This window comes from Carassius carassius, chromosome 34 (genome assembly GCF_963082965.1).
Source record: "Carassius carassius chromosome 34, fCarCar2.1, whole genome shotgun sequence".
NCBI lineage: Eukaryota > Metazoa > Chordata > Actinopteri > Cypriniformes > Cyprinidae > Carassius > Carassius carassius.
In genome coordinates, this window is record NC_081788.1 from 12,005,930 (window position 1) to 12,012,714 (window position 6,785).

Sequence of the window (6,785 nt, forward strand, 5' to 3'; positions counted from 1 at the left end):
ATGGAAATAATTCTGCCTCGAAGACCTTCTCAATTTCACACTAACTGTAGCTAAATTACCTCACATCTGCGTGTCCACCTGCTAACTATCTAATGAATTGTTTGCCTGGGCCAAATTAATTGAATTCAACCTCATGCTGCTGTTTGGAAATTGCTACAGATATTCTCCTGCTACTGGATAATAACTGGTTGACATTTATAAAGTCATATGTATTAGTTGTTATTGGTGCTGAGGAAGCTTTCATTTGTTGTTGACAGTGTGTCTTGTGGGAACAACTTCAACCATGTAGCAAACTGAATTCTGAGAAAATGTCTAATTAGTAACAACAGGGGATGTGTCTACATCTATAGACTACAGACAATGTTCTAAAGAACAATTATTACTGTAATGTATCATCCCAGAGCATCAAAGTTTTAGATTGCTGGGGAAATATACATCAAGAAAAAGATGAGGAATTATTTTCAGCAAAAAATTAAAATAATAATAATACTAAAAAGAGACACTGTCTGTAAAATGGAAGAAGTTATATACTATATATATTCTTCCATGTGAATGTCAAGTTAGATGAAGTAATAAATCCTGAATGAAAACTATGTGCAACTAAATTATCATCACATTGGACCCTAACAAATTGCTACTAAGATGACTGGATTTGATTGAATAGCTTTTTTTTTCATACCAAGGATGCCTGAACTATACATTTCCATAACAATGGCTGAGTCAAGGCCTATAAGCAACTTTAAATGATCCTCGGCCACATAATATAGTATTATGGTCATGGTTTTGAATGATTTCCTCTTTTCTAATGCCTTTCCTATCACTCTCTCTTCCTCTCTTCACCACAGAACCCTTTTCTTGTCTAGATTTGTATTCCAGATTTATAAAAAGCTTCCTTTCATTTATCCATTCCACCGAAGGTCTCTCAGAGTTCAGGATATTGCAATGAGTGTGTCTACTTTACTGCCAACAGAGTCAAAAGTGCTGGAATCAAATCAATGCTTTAATGCAGTGGTGAATAAACTGGAATACTTATGTTAAATAATTGTTAGAATTAAAACTAATTTACTTACACTACTGTTCAAAAGTTTGGGATCAAGTAAGATTTGGGGTTGGGGGTCTGTAAGGTCTGTAAGATAATTGTTTTGAAAGGTTTCTTATGCACAAGGGGCTGCATTTATTTGAACAGTAAAACAGTATTATTGTGGAACAGTATTATGCTTTCTATTTTTATGTATTTTAAAATAAAAGAAGCTGAATTTTCAGCAGCCATTACTCCAGTCTTCAGTGTCACATGATCCTTCAGAAATCATTTTAATATGCTGATTCAGTGCTCCGCAAACATTTCTTACTATTATCAATGTTGACAACAATTGTGCTAATTATTATTATTATAATTATTATTATTATTATAACTTTTGATCAGTTCAACATGTCCTTGCTGAATAAACGTATTAATTTCCTTCAAAACAATTTTTTTTATATAGATTTCTAAAGTAAAGTATTACTCATATCAACATTCCACTCAGTAAGCGGCAATGCTAATGTGATATAGCTATATTCATTTGCTGTCAACTGGTAGCTGTACGTACTGTAGTATTCGGTATTTTGTTATTATTGGCTTAACAATGTGTCTTTATTGCAGGCACAGCTTCTTCGCTTCTTCAGAAACAGTCTTTGAGTTACTGTATATTGTGACTGATAGTTCTCAGAATTGACTAATAAGTTTGAAGAGTGTTTCTTCCAGGCATTTCCCTCAAGAACACTGAATCACTCTGAATTGCTAATGTGTGGGTATACGTGAATTTTGATTGCAATCTCTAATTGCAAAAAGGCTCTTATAAAAACCACAGATTTCATTTATGATTGTAGCTTAGATTATAGAGTATGGACAATATTGCATTTAAGCAAAAGATAAAAACGACAGTGCTATTGTAATATTTAATTCCATGGACAATTCTTCCCGTAACTCTTGGAGGTTTCAAATTGATGTGTTTTGCATCCTGCAGAACAGGTGAACATTTCTTGATCTTAATGCTAAAATTACCAAAGAATCACAAACACATCCATTAAAGTAATAAGCCAGAGAGGCTGTGGTAAAAGTCAATGTATCACACATACTCAAGTGGCTTTTATAAAACAGCAGCACCAGCAATATGATAAAATATACCAATGTTCAGTATTGAGCTAAATTTATTATTAGTGAAACATTTCTTTCACTAAAAGTGGGTGAGTTAATATAGAATGTGTGGTCACAGGTGTCATTTTATTGCGGCTTTGAACACGGCTTGTCCAGTTAATATTCAAAGCTGAACCGTCCCTTTTATAATTAGTCATTTCTAACCATATTGAGTCTTAGACCTTTCTAACTAATGCTTCTAATCTGCAGTGCGTTGACGTTGATGAACGTGTTGATGAAATTGTGTAACCCACCCACCTGTGGTGCGTTTCCTCACCTGTTTTTATAATGAATGTGTTTACCAGTGTTTGATCATATATCTATTCTTAGTCCGAGAACCACAAAGTCTGTGATGCAAATGTTGCTCTCGTTAATCTCAAATGTGAATGAAGGAAAAAGTAAGCACACTCTAGCAAACTGACGGAAAACAAAAAAAAAGAGTATTATGAAAAATAGTAACTTCAAAAGAAGATACTAAAGGAATAGTGCACCCAAATGAACATTTTATGAAAAAGTGTCCACCCTCAGGCCTTCTGAGATGTAGCTTAGTTTATTGTAGCTTAGGTTCACTAATGGATCCTCAGCAGTGAATGGGTGCCGTCAGAATGAGAGTCCAAACAACTGATAAAAACATCAAATTAAACACCAGCATGTCTCCAGTCCATCAATTGTCTTCTGAAGAAAAAACTGTGTGAAAATTCTGTCATCATTTATCATCAGTTTCTTTTGTCTGTTGAACATAAAAGATATTTTGAAGAATGCTGCTAACCAAACATTTGCTGGTCCCCAATGACTTCCATAGTATGGAAACAAAGGCCTATCATGGTAAGTCAATGGGAACCAGAATCTGTTTGGTTATCAACATTCTTAAAATATATTTTTTTCATGGTCAACAAAAGAAAGAAACTTTTACGGTTTGGAAAAACCAAAGGGGGCGAGCAAATGATGACAGAATTTAAATTTTGGGGGGAAAAAGTTCATAATTATGCAACCACTCCTATTGTCTTGAATGTTTAATGTACTGACAAGCATGTCAACTAGTCAATAAAGTCAAGTCACCTTTATTTGTATAGCGCTTTATACAATACTGGTTGTGTCAAATCAGCTTTACAGAGTCAAACAGGAAAATAGTTTGATGCAAGAAGACAATAACAGAGTCAATTTTGATGAATCAGTTATGTCATCATCCAGTTCAGTTCTCTTCCAATAGTGTCTGTGCAATCTGTCAACACATCAAATTAAACTTACTTCTTTAAAGCATGGCAAATTTACTAAAAATGTACGTAAAAGTGAAAAATAGATGGAAGTGCACTCCTTTTTACACTTAGGTGGCCTTAATTCATTAGTATTATATTATCTGCAACTATACTTTTTAAAAATTATACTGATAAAATTTGAAGCACAGAACAACTGTACATTTAATACAATATTGTTATATAAGGGAGCTTATTTACGTATAAGGTTATCAAGAGTGTGGCATTTACATCTTTCTTAAACATCAGAGGTAGTGTTAATCTCAGTGTCCTTGATTCAGAATGCAGAATATGTCACATTAGAGCTGCTTACACTACAAAAAATGTCATAAATTAAACTAAGCACATACTGAAATCTAAATTAAATGGTGTCATTCAAGTCCAAGTTATATTAGTTTGTCAAAAAATAAATCGAAGAGTGCCAAACTCTATTGAGAGTTCATTCTGCCACACGGAGCGCTATTTGCGATCTAGAGCGGGTCACATATGAAGTTAAAGGCGGTTTGGATGCTGACTTATAAGGTAGCCATGCAGGCTGTAGGCAGCAAGACATTTCTCAAGGTTTTGTAAAAGAACTATCATTCTGGTTTCTGATGTTAACACAGTGGCATGTTGTAGCTACACATTATACTCAAATATTATTGCTTCAAAAACGGTTCAAATTAAACACTGCGTTATGACTATCACTAACATACAATCTTGATTATGTGGCTGGGGAACAGTGAGGAGAGTGAAGCAGTCACAGCTTTTTAGCATACAATAAATAATTTAACAGACTGAAACCATCTGGTCTTATTCCTCTGTTCTTTTATTTCAGCCGTGGGCCTCTCTGGAATAACACTGAGTGCTCACAATTTATCTTCAAGAACAAAAAGGAAATGTAATAATCAAGGATGAGGCATTCGGGCTCTTCTCGGAAAACCGCTGGTGTCACTAATAAGAACACTTCTCTAGTCACTGGTTTAGGAATGGAATCACTGGTCCCAAATCATATCAAGAGAGGAACGAGATCACAGATGGACTCTAAGGTTTGTCAGGACCATAATAATAATTCTAGTACTAGCACACCCTTCCCCTTTCATGTCCACCCTCAGTGTGAGAGAGACACAAAGACGCTCTCTAAGGAACAGACCGAGAGAATAGAGCTGTTCAGTCATGACGTCAATTTGTCGGCCAACCCGCAAGGCTAATTTGCCATGGTTCTCTGGGGATTGTCTTCAATGGGGTTTTAGAATAGTAGTTTTTGATTTATGTGTAAAATAAGGTCTGTGGATAATATTACATTTTGTTCTACAACATAAATGACACACAGTCATACCTCATATATTAAAATGTAAAAAGCTGCTAACAATCTAGAGTTACATCGAATGAATGATTTATCACAAACACATATTATGGTATTTAGCGTTATTTTTATTAACATTATTTGTACACTGTTATAGTATTAATAATTTTATTATTTTATATTCATTTTGCAGTTTTCTTTTTCATTTTAGTTTGTTTTAAATCATTTTGTTATGTGCCTTTGTAATTTATTGTTATTATTATTATTATTATTATTATTTTAAATATTTCTAATAGCTTTATTTTTACTTCAGTTTAATAAATTACTTACACTGAACTAAAAATAAATTAAAGCTGTTTATTTCAGTTAGTTGCCAATGTTTTTGTTTTTATTATATATATATATATGTGTGTGTGTATGTAATTTTTTTTTTTTTTTAGTTAGAAATAACAACATTGAAGAGAGTTCAGGACTCAATTTGCAAATCAATTTCAATCGGTTATGATGTTTCCATGTTGCCAAGCTAGTTATAATTATTACACCAATAAATTAAAAAAATACATAGAGTGCACAACTACTGGGTAAATAGTACATTTTAAATTACGTTAGTTTATTTACAGTGCTCTTTTCTCATATTACAAGCCATTTTGGAAAATGGATGGATGGATTGAATTTCTCTCACCATGTCCATAATCTTAATGTTAATGTTTCTTTGAGTTTCACTCAGTGCATTCTGGGATAGCCTTTTAAGCAAACATGCAATACTACTTTAGAATTTGGCTAAAATTAGGAATCTCAGAAGGCAGCATAATTAAAATGCCTATGTAAATTTAAAATGCCGCTTCCGTGGTCAGCGCACTAGGTTCTGGAACAGAGCAAATGTCTCCTTACAGAACCAAGAGTGGCAGATGGCAGAGTAAATCTGAAGCGAATAACTAATCACATTAGGTTTCTCTCTCTCTTCACATTCTCCCTCGCTTTCCAAATAATGCAAACCACAAATCAAATCACCTCACATCACAAGTATTTCGCCCCAAAACAACCCCGTCTCACAATCACATATGAGCCTCTGAGAGATGCAAGAATCCTAAGGGTCTGGTCGAAAATGGAAAAAATGTGACCCATAGCATGATAATTCCACCATTATCTGCACATTATCTCCATTTCAGGGTCATGTCCTGATGGAAGGTGTTGCGAACAGTTAAAAGAGTAATGCATTTGAGGTTTTTTGTTACTTACGGTAACTTTTCTGTTATGAAGACGTGTGAGCTGGACCCTAGACACTTCACTACGTAATATCTTTTGTCTTTGTGCTCATCTTTGAGTGAACCGTTACACTCATAAATTGGAGATAGATCACACAGTGATGGGTTTTGTGACTGGGTGAGATGACTGGCATGGATTACACCAGTCCTACTCCCCTCTTCCACTCTTGATTGCTTCCTTTCAGCTATTTGCAAAACGTCTCGCCGTGGGTCCTCAGTCATTCTTTTTGCTTTGTCTTCTTGTTCCTCTTTGTCTTCTCTGGGATGATTTATAGATACTTTCCATTATCCCTGGCTGTGTCTCATCACTCACTGCTGTAACTGCTCTCTGACGCTTATCTTCATCTGAGACTTTAAACGCCACATTTTGAAGAAGTTTGTTGAAACACTATGTGTCACTTCTTCGCAACTGAGGAAACGTGCTTTATATTTTAATGTGAGAGCTTTATATCTTCTGCTGTGTAGAAGCCGGTAACTACAATATTCCCTCTTCGCTGATGACCAAAAGAAAGTAGCTATGACAAGGCATTATTAATTTTAATATTATTAATAAACAGTATTTTCCAAAGTTTCGGGTTTAAACTATTTTTTTGTGTTTCTGAAAAAGTCTCACATAAGCTGCAAGTTTTTATTTATTTATTTATTTTCTTAAAATACAGGCAAAAAATTAAGTAAAAAAAAAAATACTACTACTATTTTTTACTACAAGTTCTCTATTTTATAATGTTTTATATAAGTCTAGTCTAGTCTAGTAATGCACGAGGAACATTTCTTATTTTCAGTGTTAGTAATGTGCTGCTTAATAT